The 17,188-nt window shown below is 41.0% G+C and overlaps 1 protein-coding gene across 2 annotated transcripts in view; it reads right to left on the reverse strand.

Moving 5' to 3' along the window:
- The window catches only part of LOC309514806 (uncharacterized protein), a 101,644-nt gene that overhangs the window by 38,577 nt on the left and 45,879 nt on the right, over window positions 1-17,188 (reverse strand). For both annotated transcript variants that reach the window (XM_082192115.1, XM_082192114.1), the window contains exon 2: window positions 1,679-1,980. The gene's annotated coding sequence lies outside the window, so the exon portion shown is untranslated. The remainder of the gene's footprint in view (window positions 1-1,678; window positions 1,981-17,188) is intronic.

Below are 17,188 nucleotides of genomic sequence, written 5' to 3' on the forward strand. Positions count from 1 at the left end.
GCAGGGGCGGCGGCAAATGTGTTAACAGAAAAAGGCTTCACTTACAACTAAAAGCCATAAACCCTATCCTAAAGCTAAATAACAGGCTTAAGCTGCAAAATCCCAATAAAATATATACTGAGTTCATATTGCACAACTCAAGCTTTTTGGAGGGGGGAATCACCACCAGCAAGAAAAAGACAGGCAACTAAAGGTAATTATTGCAAGAAGCAGCACCTTCAAAATCTTTCCAGGTTTTCAATCACATTTATCAAATTTTCTACAGATAGGAATAAACATATAGTATTATTGATTTACAATGAAAATTATATTCCATTATATATAATAATATGCCAACTCAAGTCCACTTACAACAGTATAAAATAAACATAGCAAAAATATAAGATAAACAAAGCAACTACAAAAGCAATAAAACAACAGGAAAGGGTTGACTTGAAACTGTGACTCATACTTGTGATGACAAGGGGAATGCAACTGCAATCCTAGACACTCTCCTAATCAAACATGTTGATAATACTTTTTAAATAGAGACAGAAAGCTACCAGTCCAGAATTGTTCAAGATAAAAACCAGAGTTAATTTATCCTGTCGTTCACTTATACCAGTCTAACTGCATGAGACGACAGCACAACCACTGTGTTAGAATACAGGCCACACCAAATTCCCATAAAGCAGAGGTCAGGATTGAAGGGCAATTAAAAATAAAGAAGAATGGAGAGTGCTGAACGCCTCTCTCAACTAAAATTTAGTCCTAAGCCCATTTCTTTTGGCTATTTTTCATTTTGCATGGGTTACTTCTAGTCTTGGGATACCTAGGGCAAGAAAAATGTCCCTGAAGGGGTGGGTGGTACTGAAGATATATTTTAGCACCTATTCTGCATTTGTGAAATCCCCTGTGCACCTTACAGGAATTTAATGGTAACCAGATACTAAAATACAAGACTGCTATTGGTTCATGAGGGAGGGTAGTGAATGCACCTCCATCTTCTGTTGGAATATCTGGCACCACTGGGGTGGGGGTGTCTTCTGATAAGACTACTTGGGCCTCTCCCAAACAACAAGCTTACCCCTCTTATCCTATTTCTCCTCTCTTTCTGATTAGTCATGCCAAGAGGTCTCCATGGGGCTCATGACAGGTACACTCCCGTACGCACAATAAATTTGGTTATGTGGTTGGAAAGAACAGATAGTTAACATCAGGAGTAAGTTCTTCCACCTAACCTGATCCATGGAATAGGTTAAGCAGAACATTATGAAATGGCGGCCAACTCTGTGTGGTACAAATGCTGCCAGGATTGTGAAGGATGACAGCTGATCACAGAACATGGAGGTGTTTCAGAACTGGTTTCAAACTTCCTGGGGTAGACCTCCTCAGCAGAAAAAGGCATGCAAATTGGGTGAAAAACTGTAGAACAGCAAAAACTTGGGTCTCTTTCATCATGAGATTCCACCTGCACTGAAAAAGTCCAGGAATAGCAGAAGTCTCAGCCTTTTGAGTCTCCCTTTCTTTCTTTAGAGTATACTAAGTAGGTCAGTACACAAGCTGGAAGCCCTAAATAATGGTAACCCTTTATTTAGCCTCAGTATTTATTCTGCTCTGTCAAAAGCACTAAATCCACATAAGCATTCACAGGAAATCAAACAAGTGAATGCTGCAGATGAAACACGGAAGGCCTTACCTGAGATGGTCCTTACGTCTCACGCTGCACGTCTTGAGGCTGGGGTGGCCTCTCCCTCCTTGATGCTACCTGACAGAAAACATTCCAAGTGCTCAATGTGCCTCTTTGCATCCACCTCTTCCATCCGCAGCTGGCACTATCAGGCAGTCATTAGCATGGTCCCTCTCAGCCTTGCCCACCAAACTCCATAGTCAGTGAAAACTTTTCTGCTTTTTTCTACACGACTGATGATCATTGGTCAGGTTGAAAGAAATACTGTTTTTCCTTTTTATGCAGATGATCTCCTTCTTCCAATGGATTGACTGGGGAGGAAATTTGAAAACAAATATAACTTTTTAAGCCTCAAAAACTACGACCCCCCCCCCAAGAATTGAAATGCCTTCATCACAAACTGAGTTCTCATATTACTTAGAGTAAGGGAGCAGATATGTAAAATCCCAGAGCAAAAATCATGGCCACTGTGCTAGCTAAAACCATTGTCTAGTTTAGCATTATGTGTGAACCTGCACTCATGGCTTATCTCACTCTAGAATAACCATGAGATTTCTCCTTCATTTATTCCTAATGACTTGTTTGGGGTAGACAAATCTCAAGCCTGGGTCTGCCAGTGGGAAGCCACCAATTAAGGGATTTCAGGAAGGGGCAGAATTTGTATAAGATAATATGTGCAGAAGTTCACAGAGACAAACTATTCCTTATGCAAAACACACTGTATGCTTTAGATAGTACATAACTTTGGATACCTCTGATTTAGCCCAATCTAACAACATTGTGTATTTTGTGATACCAGTTATACTTTTTGCTTAGCTAGCAAAAAAAAATTATTCTGAACAGTAAATAGTTGTTCATGCTGTACTGCATTTTTTTTAGGGGTGGAATTTTGCTGTCACTTTACAAGGCACTCATGATTAAGTTTTTAAAATGAATGAGAGAGTATGAAGCACAGGAGTTAGTATTTCTATAGTAGCATTATGTCATTTGTCGACAATTTGCTTATGTAAGGGAGCTCAGTTTAAAGGCAACATCTGATTTTAATCAGCCTTTCATTTTCTGATATGGCCGATTGGCTCTCAAAATCAGTTGTGTTCAGCACCAGTATCTTCAGGTCATTGAGGCTTCAAAGAAATGCTATGCATCAGATACCCATAAAACTCATCAAAAAAAACCCTGCCCGCCTCCCAGCAAGGCTTTGCTCATGTCAGCAGAAACGAGATGTTAGTATTCTTTAATGAGACAGATTGAGTTGGATTTCTAGATTTCTGGAAAAAACTAAGAAAGAACGTATAGAAGTAGCACACAGCACAGCACCCCAGCATAGAATGGTAATCACAACACCAGTTGTTAAACTGATTCTTTTTAACCAGTTCGCTTAGAGAAGAGGGAGCAATGAGATAGAGCTATATGACAACAATCAAAATGACATGCAATGGCCATAGATCAGTGTCTCCATAAGCAGATCTGCTGCAAGCTGGGATAGAGAGGGAAATTCAGTTCTGTTCACATTTCATGAGGACTTTTTGAAAGAAAAGAAAATCACAAACGAATGCAGAAATTTGGAGATCTGAAGATCGGAAAAATGTGAAACTGAGAGATTCCTCCATCCTTTGCACCAAGGAAGTGCAAAGCAAGGGATGGAGGTACAATTTGGAATACAAAAAGTGGGAGACCCGGCAAGATGTGCTAAACTCACCCACGCTCCTCTCAAGAGTGGGCTCCAGTACTGAAAGCAAGTCCAACTGGAGAAAAGCAGTTGCAAGGGGATTATTCAGCATTCAGCCACCCATGCACACCACTAGCATTTTAAATTGTATCACCACAACACAGGATGGAGCTACATTAGGCCCTCATACTATTTTGCTGTAATTTACATGATCATTCTATTTTCACAGCAGTTGGGAATCACTCAGAGCAATGGCATAGCTAGCCGCCCAGGTGCCCAGGGCAGTGCACATACGCCCTGTGCTCAAGTGAGCTGCCCATGGGGGTGGGGCAAGCCTACCATTGGGTGGGGCAAGCCGGGGCAGGGTGCGCTGCGCAGAGCCTTGACGCTGCCTCCCCCTCGTCTAAGGGGCAGCTGAGGGAGAGGTGGCTGGCAGGCGCAAGCCCCTTACTGCGAGCCTGCAGGCGCCCGAGCCACCGTGTCACTCCTACATGCCACATGCCACAGTGTGGCAGCCAGTGTCCTAGCTACGCCTCTTGACTCAGAGCACACTCCTATTTGTTTTTTCTCCATGAGACCGGTGCCATTTTGTCACAAAGTGACATTTCAGCTTGAAATTGACAATTTTTTCAACTTTTAGAATGAAGAGCACATATGAAACAACTCTGTTCCACCCATGACTCAATCCACTCAAAGCATGCTCTCAGAAGGATGATTCACTACCTTTACAGTAATCCAGGCATTCACTCGGTCTTAGCAACCTGACCCATCACTTGTAAAACAGCACAATGCAATGGTCAAACCTATTTGTGTTGTCAAGCAACGAAGTAGTTATAATGCTTACTGTGGAAATGATGAGATTTCCTATGATCTCTATGCTAACTGAGAGTGGTGCTCAAGCTATGTCTTCAGGGTTAACCTTGTACCTTCCTAGCCTGATAGAAAATGTAACAGAATGATGGCAGCTACAGTGGTACCTTGGGTTAAGTACTTAATTCGTTCCGGAGGTCCGTTCTTAACCTGAAACTGTTCTTAACCTGAAGCACCACTTTAGCTAATGGGGCCTCCTGCCGCCGCTGCGCTGCTGCTGCACGATTTCTGTTTTCATCCTGAAGCAAAGTTCTTAACCCAAGGTACTATTTCTGGGTTAGCAGAGTCTGTAACCTGAAGCGTCTGTAACCTGAAGCGTATGTAACTCGGGGTACCACTGTACTTTGATTTCACATTGGCATGAAACCTGTTCTGCTTAAGTGTTATAAAGGTGTGCCCTATGGCTAGGCATCAGGCCAGTTCAACTAAATTAACCTCTGAGTCTGTGACCTCCCCTTCCCACCAACCCAGATAAAAGTTTAAAATATACTTTTGGATGAGCCGTATCAGCAAAAGGAGTTGACAGAAAATAAGTGGGAGGATATTTTTGTAATGAGCAGTAAAGACTTGATAGGACAGGTTGTACTCCCAACTCCTACTTTGTATAGACTTGATGGACAGCTTAGTTTTGCTTCTGCATGTTAGAAGTATACTTTGCTTTGGTTTAAAATGAAGAAACAAGATGTTAATAAGTAGGTGTGATACTAGCGGAGACAAACTACTTTAAATAGACACTAAACTCTTCAGTGTCAACATTTTCTTCCAAGCCTTCCACAGCAATTCTTCATCTGCTATTTTTAGATCTTGCAGAGGATAATTAAGAGAAACATTTGTTTTGCTTCGGCCTAGAACTCATCTGCCAGATGATGGAAGCTAAAGAAACAAGAGTTTCTTTTTTGGTCTTGGTTTAAAACAAAAAACAAAACAAAAAACCTTTTACTTGACACATACAATATTAAATTGTACCGACCACACCAGAAAAAGTAGACAAACTGAAGAAAAATCTTTGACGCATGCACATATTTCTTAAGCCCCTCTCTCACAGATTTTACAAACAAATTAATCATTCTTATGTTCCATAAAGGATCAAATACATGCAGCTGTGCCTTTGGAAGTGTTTTGTACACACACAAATATGTCCTGTTCCAAAACTGCCAACCACTTTCTCCTGCATTTTATTTTCATGTTTGCCATTAAACCTGATTAAAATAGTTCCTTTAAACACCCCTGAAATCACGAAGAAAAGCATCTGTGGCCAATTCAGTCTTCATTTGTGGTTTGTTAAACTGAGGCTTGGTGTCATGTGCAAGCCAGGCCAGTGCTGTAATATCTTGTTGTCCCTTAATCTTTCATAGAACTTGGTTAAATATAGTTGCTAACTATCTCTGCACTCTGTTTTAAACATTAAGCAGCTACAGCATGTAACCTAGTATTTCATGGCCAGAAGGGGGAAATCTTGTTGGCTCTGACTGATAATTTCTTAGCCCAAACGAAACAATAACCCTCTTCTTAAAAGTCCCATAACCTGTATGTTGCATTTAAGCTGGAAATGACTTCTAATTCTGGAAAAATTCATCAAGCACACTTTATTATTACAAACAGTGTATCTTAAATCCCTGCAATGACTTTTGTATAAGGCTGCAGATCTCTGCAATCCACTGTGTCCATGGGGTCTTATGCCTTAAAGTCACTTTACATAATGTCCCAGAGCTGTGTCAATTAACATTAACAGTTGGGTTTTTTCCTGATGTTTATAAGTAACAACTCACATTCTGGAAAGATGTTCTAAGATGTTTTTTGTTTTGCTTTCTAAATGAAAGGAAGGGATGCTTTCCCCCCCTCCCTTTTCTGTGGGACACTGAACACTGGAAGAGATGCTTTCTACACTTACTGGAGATCAATTATTCAATAATGGTATTTAAATAAAACTGAGGGATAATGAGGTTCTGAGACTGTCTGAAGCCAAACCCTCGAGAATAGAAGCTCAAGAGAGTCCTTGAGCTGTTCTTCACAGCAGGAAGCACTGAGAAAATTAGCTGTCACCGTGCCCTGACTGAACACACATACTGCATGAGGTTTGCTGGCCTGATAACTTCCACTGATGCTCTTTCTGCTTGGCCTATATTTGTGCATGTATGAGGCACATGGTTTTTCTTTTTCATCTAACCTAAAGGCTGAGGACCAGTTATAATAGGAATTGGGAACCTGTGGCCCTCCAGATGATGTTGGATGAAAACTCCCATCAGCTTGAACCATTGGCAATACAGACTGGGGCTGACTGTGATGTGGTTCAACAATGTGGTCTAATAACCACCTTTTATTCTTCCTGCTGTTCTGTGAAGTTGGTTAAAAATATATATGTCTTTTTCAAAGTAACTACAGTGAGCTACACAGCCAAACAGGACTTTGTCCCTTTCCTTACTGAAACCCACTTCTATCAACTTGATCATACATAAATAAAATTGGCCAGAATATAATCTGGTTGCAGCTTTGAACTGAGTCTTGCAGACAAACATCCTTTAGCATCTCTGCTGTTAGAGGGAGTGTGTGTGTGTGTGTGTGTGTGTGTGTGTGAGAGAGAGAGAGAGAGAGAGAGAGAGAGAGAGAGAGAAACAGTCAGATATTTCATCCATCTCTACCACATTTTCAACTTGCTAAAATGCAATATTGCCTCTCATTGGCATATTTTGCTTGACAAAACATGGCTTAGTAGTCCTGGATATTGTCTGCCACATCAGTGATGCATAGCATGATTTTCCCTCTGCCCTAACCCATGTCAACTCATTAGGTTTTTTTATTTATTATAATAATAAATTTATTTGGTAGCTGTGCTTTCCCTGCTATGCACACCCAGTCTAGACTGATCGTCAAGGCACAATTCACCACCCCCTAAAAATCTGGATAAACAGCCGTTAAAACCCCTCCTTCCATTAGCTGTCTGTGGTTTGTGTTTCCTGCTACTGGTTCACAGACATACCACATTATGGATAAAAGGTGGCTGGGACTCAATTGATTTGTTAGAAAGAACCACACAATTGACACACGGCATAGGTATAATATGCATGATAGCCCTAAATATGTAACACAACCGTAAAAAATAGAGTGATTTTTATTTGATTATTTCTTACCCTGAGATTTTTGTAACTCATATTCATAAGAACTGGATAAAAATGAGAGTTCTGGTATCAGAAAGAAATTCAGCCACACAAAGCAAGGCACACTTATTCATACAAACAGCACAAGTCATAGAATGCCATGAAAGTTCTTTGGTAAGGGTGGAAGAAGACAATAAATATTTTACAGATCACAAACACATTCTCTCGTAGCTTTTGCATCAGATGAATCACTGTATATTACATATATAATGAAGAAAAAGAGAGTTAGATTAGAACAAGTGTGTGAGAGTTAAGACCAAACTTACAAAATATATTAGTGATGAGTATGAAAAAAGTAACAGCTACTGTATGCTAATTAATTTGGAATGAAAATGTTTAACCTTTTATATATTCACAATCTAACACACTCCAAATAATTCACATATAACAAGAAGTATTCCATGTTTATAAAATTGCAGGATATTCAGATATTGCTATTTAAACAAGGCTTCCTCAACCTCGGCCCTCCAGATATTTTGAGACTACAATTCCCATCATCCCTGACCATTAGTCCTGCTAACTAGGGATCATGGGAGTTGTAGGCCTAAAACATCTGGAGGGCCGAGGTTGAAGAAGCCTGATCTAAATGATAAATGGTATGGCCATCTTTTATTTACAATAAATTATGTCTATGCTTTATTAATAAATTATACATCATATATAATTTATTAACCACACCTACATGTACTCAGCACATGAATCTCTTATCCCTTTACACATTTTGAAGAGCAGAACGTAAGGGGCACTTTTCTTTAACTAGCAGGACAGCAACATCAAACCCTGACCACTCCAAGGGGGAGGGGAAATAAATCATAGATCTGAGAGGGGATTTCCCACCAGCACCACCACTTTTCCTAGAAAAACCTGCTGTTTACTGCTGAACTGGAACAAACATCGATCAGGTTTTCTGTGGATTGACGTTTGCTCTGATTCAGCAGTAAACAGCGGGTTTTCTCAGGGAAAGAAGGACGACACACACAAAAATCCTCTCCAACCTGTGACTTGAAATCACGGGATTTCAAATCCAACTAAAGTACAGTGGTGCCTCACAAGACGAAAAGAATCCGTTCTGTGATTCTCTTTGTCTAGTGGTTTTTTCATCTTGCGAAGCAAGCCCATTGATGGATTAGCAGATTAGCGCTATTAGCGGCTTTTAGCGGCTTATCGGATCAGCTGATAAGCGGCTTAGCGGCTTAGAAAAGGGGGGGAGGGGAAAAAACCCCGCAGGAACTCGCAAGACATTTTCGTCTTGCGAAGCAAGTCCATAGGAAATTTGTTTTGCGAAGCACCTCCAAAACGGAAAACTCTTTCGTCTAGCGAGTTTTCCGTCTTGCGAGGCATTCGTCTTGCGGGGCACCACTGTATGGATGGGGCCCTAAATTGAAGCGTTAAGCTGTGGAAAATTAACAGCAGGAGGAAATGAAGGGAGGCAGGGAAAGAACTGAGGTTTCTGTTGCAGGTAGAATGTTTGTCATCTGGATGCCAGGTCTCCTAATATATGAACAGCAGTTTCACCCAGTGAGAATCTATGGAGACAACTGGCCTGGAAACAAGTTACTCAGAGACCATGTTTACCCACTTCAGTAGATCTGGTGCCCAAACCTTGTAATCACACAGTGGCCAGAACTTGTAGAGCTTTTCTCTGTTGTTTGGTGTGGGTGGGTGGGTGAGTGGATGGGTGATCATCCCATCCACGCCTCCTTAGGGAACTCCTGCAAACACCCATAACAATAGTACTTGCCTTTTAAACAAACTTAATTTATAAAGGTGCTCTCAGAAATAGCATGGAAAAACCCCTATCTGTGTACTGTAGAACCTGGTAAAAATAAGGCTGTAAGAAAATATAGGGTGGTTGTTGTTCGAAGAATATGATCACTTTGTGCTTACCACTACTCAATTGCATTTATGGTTTAATATGGCAAATACTTAAAACATTTGGATAAATCAGAGCTTAAATGGAAGGGGGCCAGAAGAGGCTGCCCCCAACCACCCACACTGCTCTATTTACAAAGTTACGGGGAACACAAATTATCCAACACAATGGGAGATGTTGAGGGATTATGAGGCTTGTGGATTTACTTAACATCTTCTACCCTTTGCCCCATAATGCAAGCATTGAGACCAATCTAAATATATCATAAAAGGAAAACGCCAACTATAAAATGCAGGGAAACCATGCATCTTATGCCACGGTGAAGATGATGCCTTTAGGCAATTCTGCTTGGTCACACACATAGAGTTTTAGGCAGATACCTCCCCTTCTTCAAATGTACTGCTCAAATAAAATTAGCTTGCCTCAAATTGGGAACAATTGTTTGCTTTGTAGAATATCTGTATGGACACCCTGTTCCAACTGCACACAGTATGTTATTCAACAATTAATCATCAAGGTGCTTTTTCTAGCTGAAGACAGATGTCTGAAGTTAGCTGTCTGTTAGGGGGCTGGGGAGAAACCAGGGAAGGGAAGAGTGCTCTTCTCCTTGCCTTACTCTTCAAGCATTTTGGAACAGACTGGCCAGAGAGGCATTTCCAAGGGCACAGTCAATCACCTGGGCTACGTTTGTAGCTCTCTGACATGAAATAAGATTTCCTATTTGGTTTATTCACATTGTTGCCAGCTTCCAGGAACTAAAGGTGTCAAAATAGCATACTGCCTGTCACCTAAAAAGCTCCTTCAATTGCCATGGACTGGAGACAGATGCAGGGGAATTCTGCTATTTTCAGGAGGCTTTATATTATCAACAACTACCTAACAAGTAAAGTTACTGATGATAATAGGTGAGGTTTTGCTTGGCAGCCTAAAAGGAAGCACTGGATTTTTTTAAAAAAAAATGAGGCCAAGAGCTGGGGACAAACTCTGTCCTTTGTGTTAGAACAAAGAGTCTAAGCTTTGAATTAGGATTGGACAGGTTTTTCTTTTAAGTTCTCCAGGCACATTAGAAAGCATCAAGGCAGGAAAACACCCATGGAGAATGAAAAAGAAAACCCCTTTTGTTCTTTTAGTACTAATAAGAATCAGCTTGGAGGAGACTTCTAAACAGAGCTACAGTTCTCAAATCTCATAGTACTTTAAAAATAAGAAAAGGTGATGTCAAAGGCAAAGCAATTCCAAAGTTTTTTCTGGTACAGACAAGGCTTTTAGCCTAGCTGTGTACAGTGATGCTGAGTGTTGCACCTTCCTGTTGCACCTGCAAAAGGAAGTGCCCTGAAGTTACAACCTCCTCCCATCCTAGGGAAACAACTGCAGGCTGTTTGTTCCCCAACATGGGGAATGGTGAGCAATGAGCCAACATTTGTAGCAGCAGATCAGTGATGATGTGATACAGACTCATATACTTGTTTGTTTCACTTTAAGTTATATATCCTGTCTTTCCTCCAAGGAGCTCAAGCAGCACACATGGTTCGCCATCTTTGCCTCACAAAAAACCTGTGAGGTGGTTTAGGCTACGACACTGTGCCTGTCTCCAAGGTCACCCAGTGAGCTTCATGGCTGAGTAGGGATTTGAACAACCAGTTCTAGTGTGACTTTCATGGCTTCTCACACATTCATGGCAATCTGAGCCTCTTTTAAATAAGTGCCAGTCTTGCAAAAAGTGCAGGACTTGTGTTCTTACATCCAGAATCAAAAGCAGCTTTTTAAAAAAGCAACTGTACATATAAGCTGCTGGGGGGAAGGGTACATTCAAACTGGTTATTATGTGTTCTGCAATCACAGAGTGTGATTGGAAATCTCTCCATTATACAGCTCTCAACTCAAAACCAAAATTAGAATTTTGAGTCAGGAACCTGCTGTTTAATAGGACAGAACATACTGTCCTATTTCCCCCTAACTCTGCCAATGCAGTGAGGAGAGAGGAGAACCAAGGGTCTCATTCCTTATTAGGCTTACTAAGTCACAATCCAGAGATCGGTGGACAACCTTTAAATTCCCTACTGCAGTTAGCAATGAGGCAGCTGTAGTTTCTACCACCTGTTCCTCCCCAAACCCAAGCAACCATGTGGGGGCACAGCCTGCTCTACAGCACACTTGTAGTCAGGCACTTAAAAGCAAAAGGAACTTTATATCCAGGTTACTAAGTTTAAATTTCTGGTTTGAAACACAATTATTTATTTCCTTTTAAGAAACCACAAACAGAAGGTCAGGAGGACTTGCATACAAAATAAACAAATGCAACATTTAGAGTTAGTATACACACCACAAAGTTTGCAAAACTGCTTGGGCTCCTGCAAGGGACTTGGCTATGCCAATAGAATTTCTGACATTTCCCACATTGATAACCTGATCTCTATGCCACACTGCAAACTTTTTCCAAGTCCCTTCAGTCAGGCCTCATAAGTGGTCCCTGTAGGGCTTCTAGGAAGACTGTAAGCAGCTTTACCTATACTCAACAGCAGGCTGGTCAAACTAAGGAGCAAGACCATTTTATAAAACCAGGTGGGATGTTATTTGTGTCTCAGACCACCTGATCTTGTTGGGCTCAGAAGTAGCAGTATATCTTTGAGCCAGCTATAACCATGCTGCAGAGCAGCAGGATCTCTACCTGCAAGTTTCTCTGCTACAAAAGGCAACCCATTATTAGAAAAAACAACAACCATAGTCAATAACCATTCAATAACAAATATGCATCAAGTCAGCTTTCTTAGGAAAGTGGATCCACTGTTCAAGAGTGAGCTTTAATGAAAACTTAACAATACATAATATTAAGCACACAAGCAGTTAATATGGAGGCAGAGTAGCTGTATTATTAAGCACGGTTTTCTTTTCTGTTTGATGTACAACTATTTCCTGTAAAATAACCACAGACTGATAAGAATAGTTTGACAGCAAATAACGTAAGAATAAAAACCAGAAGGTAATAGGAAAGGGTGGAGAGCAAGTCTACATCAAATGAATGGAGTCTGAGATCATTTTTTTTTTGTTCATTTACTATATCCACTTTAAGTGCCATTTAATTTTTTATATGATATTAGCACCCACATCCGCTACCCACATCTGTTACTAGTACAACTACTACTATTTTTTATATATTTATTACATGTATATCTTACCCTTCCTCACAAAGGAGCTCAGGGCAGCAAACAAGCAATAAAACATTGTTAGAACAATTTCAATACAGATGCAGACAGTGAAATATCTCAACTTAAAAGGCTTGTTGATAAGCCTATTTATATTCATAAAATTAAACAGGAAGAATGAGAGTGCCCCAGTACACAAGTGTACTGAACAGAATGCCCAACATATTTATCTCAAAAGCAACCAGCGGAATTTTGATTGGGGTTGCAGGGCAAGGAGCAAAAATCAACTCTGACCACCCCCTCCACTGCCCTGATACAAACTGCCCTCCAACACAGATATTATTGCTGCAAGGGGGTGGCATATAGGTCCCTGAATCAGATGTTGTATAAAGGGCATATCCATCTCCTTTCATCCACACCTGTCCACCTACAGCAACCTGCAAACCTATGCCACTTGCAGACTGCTGCTATGTCACAGGTGTGATTCAATCTCATACAAGCAAATTCAGATTGCGCTACTGAAGTGGATTTGGCACTCTTGCACAACCACCTGCTATTTTTAAAAAACTGGACTTTTTGTGGTAAGAAAGGCAATAGGAAAATGCACTGGGAAGTGTTATATAACAATTGCTTGACGTGGTGTTGTACAAATCCGCTCCACTTCCAAGCAGGGCGGGGTTGCAGTCTGACCGCATGGCTGCCTGCTGGCGTCGGGACGTGAAGAATATCCCGCGTCATCAGGGGGACCCAGCCACATCATTGCCTGGCTGCCAATCCGGCTGGCCAGGGTGTGTGGCCGGCTGCATTTAATCACCGGCGCGAGCCAGGGAGCTCCCTCTGGCTCACATCCTCGGATCTCCCTCCCTCCCCTTTTCCAGGTTTTTCAGTTTTGGCCTTGCTATGGACTGCGGTTGGTTGCCGTTGAGGGGCCTGGTAGGAATTTTTTCCATCTGGCAAATTGGCACTGGCCATTTGGTTTTCACCTACCACATAGCAATCATCACAACTTTGTAAGGTTTGGCAGTTAGGCATTGGTATGACTCTGTTGGGGGAGGGGAAGTGTGGCCATCACCGGCCCCTCCATGTTGAAGGGTATTCCGATAAAGGAGTCTGGGGGTGTGGATCTTGTCTGAAGTCCACGGAGGGGCTAGGGCCATGCCACGACCCCATTGGGAACCATGGGGGAGTTCGAGTAGATGCACATCGGGGGGCTCCCCCTATTGGTGGTTTACCCTTACAGGACTCCCTGCACGGCGGGCAGGAGTCAGATAGAGTTTGTTCATTTTCCAGTGCCTAAGCCAATGCCACTCACATTCTGTAACCAATAAATTTGTGGCCTAAATTTTGCCCAATAACCATTAACCTAATATACTGTGTACATGTGTCATTATTCTTCATGGGGGGGGGGGAGAGGCCTTGGGGTCTTGACACACAACTTCCTCACATACAAATCAGAACAAATGCTCAAAATGTGGTCATTGTATGACACACACATACACACATCAGAATAAATGCTCAGCAGATCATGTGGAAGTGACTCAGCTGGGATAGCTCAGTTGTAATCTCAGGGTAATGGGTTCGATTCCCACGTTGGGCATAAGATTCCTGCAGGGGGTTGTCCTACATGACCCTCATGGTCCCTTCCAACTTATCTCTCTGAGGGCTAGCGAGAGCACTCTGTGGCACAACCCTCCTTTGCATCCAACAGAAGGCAAAAGCAGAAGCATTTGAAGAGGGAGACACAAGAAAGCAGATAACATGTTATATAGGAAAGTCAAGGGGCCAAGCTTACATGTTTCTATATGGAGGACAACTAATATAACAAAAAGATTCATGGCGCCTTAAAGAATATCAAATTTATCACAGCATGAGTTTTTGTGGAATACAGTTCATTTCATCAGATACATGAAGTGATACATTTGGAACAGTAAACCCCCAAGAGGACAAATTTCTACTAGTTAACATGTAAAGGTCTTTGGTCCTTAGTTGCGTTCTTCTCACTCTTCCAAAATATAAAGTTTTGCACACTTTTATCAACAGAAGTTGATTACATCACCTACATTGCTACTGCTACTGCTACCTCTGTCTCATTCAGTCAAACCAATGACTGAATGCTTACGTAATTATACAGTGCAGATCTGCAGCTTTCAATGCACAGTGAAGCAATACAGCCCAAGAGGAGGCTGTAGCAACCTCTGGCATACATGATCTTGTCTAGCTGCTTTCTCAATTTTAATTAAGATGATTTTAACTCTATTCTATTTTTGCAGTGACTGCTGCATAGTTTTCATCATTGTTGTAAACTGCTTTGAGTGCCAAAAGCTCATAATTTTAAATAAACAAAAAATTAAATACAATTATCCATTGAAGAACATGGTAAGATTTCCCACCAGATAAGAAACTGTGAGGCATTCCTCTTTCCATTTGAAACGTGCACAACAGTTTTGCTATAAGTCATAAGCCCTAGTTTGCCCTTTCCCTTCCCTGTTCCCTTTTTTATGCTTACCCCACATCCGGTGACAGTATCAAACTACACACATTGATTCATGCGAATGCTAAGGAAAATAAAATGATCATTAGACCAACATGTTCTGTATCATAAGCCAAGCTATCCTGGGCTGCTCCTGATGGGTGGCTCCTAGCATGATTAAATCACTGTTCTTCCACTGAACTATCAGCAGATTTGCAGTGGATTTTCCACACTAATAGACATATTGCACTTTTCATTTATGTTCATCCCACTATGATCAGTGGGCATGAAATAGCTACTGGGGATCAGAAAGGCCTCTAAGCAGTCATGGGGGGAGGGGGGCAGAGAATCCAAATGATCACTAAAAAAAGTAAATTATTGTCCTCATTTAAGCATGATTACCCATTACTACCCAGGAAATTTCAAGAAACATGTTTAAAGTTTGTTTTGGACTGAAAGTGTAGATTTTATAGGTGGAAGAGCATATTTCTAAAATAGTGGCAAACCAGAAAGATTGTTTTCTCTCTACTTTTTAAACTGGCATTATATTATAACATTATATAACTACTGTCGAGCACTCTTATTTAAGAAGTATTTTACTAACAATTTAATACGTGAAAAAGAGATTTATCCAGGTTTAGTGCTTGGGGTGTTATTTGAGGGAAAGATTAAACAATGTTATTAAATGACGCCTACCACTAAGGTTATAGTGTATGCATGCCAAGTTGTGGTATCTCAAAACGCCCCCTCTTAAAGATGGAAGAGTAGCACTAAGGACATGTGTGGTGATTGAGAAGACTGGAAGAGCAGTCGATAGATGTCAAACTATCTGTGATAATAAAAAAGATAGAAGCACTGGGAAAACATGGGGTGATTAGAAGTGGATGGTGACACCATGTAGAGTCTCTGCAAACTGAGTGATAAAAGCAAGGCAATTCCATACCGGATGAAATAATGTTTTCTATATTCCAATTACAAATTACTTAATATTAGAGGAATTTGAGACAGTGGTAGACAGAAGAAGAGGAGGAGGAGGAGGAGGAGGAGGAAGAAGAGTTTGGATTTGATATCCCGCTTTATCACTACCCTAAGGAGTCTCAAAGTGGCTAACATTCTCCTTTCCCTTCCTCCCCCAAAACAAACACTCTGTGAGGTGAGTGGGGCTGAGAGACTTCAGAGAAGTGTGACTGGCCCAAGGTCACCCAGCAGCTGCATGTGGAGGAGCGGAGACGCGAACCCATTTCACCAGATTACGAGTCTACCGCTCTTAACCACAACACCACACTGGCTCTCAACCAAAAACCAAATTTCATTGTGAAATATTCATTTTTTAAAAAAGATTGTATTATCATGCGTTTTCTCCTGCCCCAGAATTCTGTGGTCAAACTTCACCTGCAGCAAAATCTTCATGCCTAAGTACTACCTCCAAAACTAAACCTAATTGAGACATACCAATAGAAACAGAATGCATGTGTATGTGATAAGTTTCAGATTCTTACAGCATATCATAAACATTTGATCCGAGTCCAAAGACAAAGGGGCATTCTTAAAAGACAAGAGGTGTCTATTTTAAGTGTGTTGATTAACACTAACTGTTGTAATATTGCGAGCTGTGAGAGAAAGAATGAAAAAAGCCAGACAAGGATTTCATGTTAACTACTATTCAAAGACAGTTAAAGGGGATAGTGTTCTTTGAGCATCATATTCAAATGGAAATGGTTACATTTTCCAAGAAGGAAGGTATTTTTAGTATTTCACACAGTAGAGATTAAATTCAGCTATTGTCTTGTGTTGTGAACTGTTGCCAAGAGGTGCGGTTTTTCATTCCAAGGTGGGGTTAGATGGAGAAAAACAGTCATTTTAAAGCTGGATTTTATAAAAGTCATTTCACTAGCCTATGACCACTTCTTCCTATTTCCCCCTCTTTCTCCCTTTCCACCCACATTAACCAGCATAGATTCTTATAGTAATGTTAATGGGACAACCACCAGAGCTCAGAAACTGTTTCAGCAGCCAAGTGAATCATGCTGAAGTAATGTGGGTGGGAAAAATCCCATGCCCAATTTCTAAGGACACAGCCTTTTATGGTATTTTTAGAGGAGAAGCTGTTCAAGTATCTTGCAGCACTTTGCGGTTCAGTGTACCAGTGAAAGCAGAACAGACTTTTCAGGATGCACAGTGTTACTAAACAGCTTGTATGAGCCACAAGAACACAACACATTTCAATTTCTTCTGTAAAGAAGCATAATGAACTGTAAATACTACAGTATGTTTAATATAAAGAAAATTGCTCTAGTGTTACTGTAAAATTAGCCCTGGCATCCCTGTGCTCAACACAG

The sequence above is a fragment of the Podarcis vaucheri genome, assembly GCF_965113315.1.
Source record: "Podarcis vaucheri genome assembly, chromosome: 1".
Classification (NCBI taxonomy): domain Eukaryota; kingdom Metazoa; phylum Chordata; class Lepidosauria; order Squamata; family Lacertidae; genus Podarcis; species Podarcis vaucheri.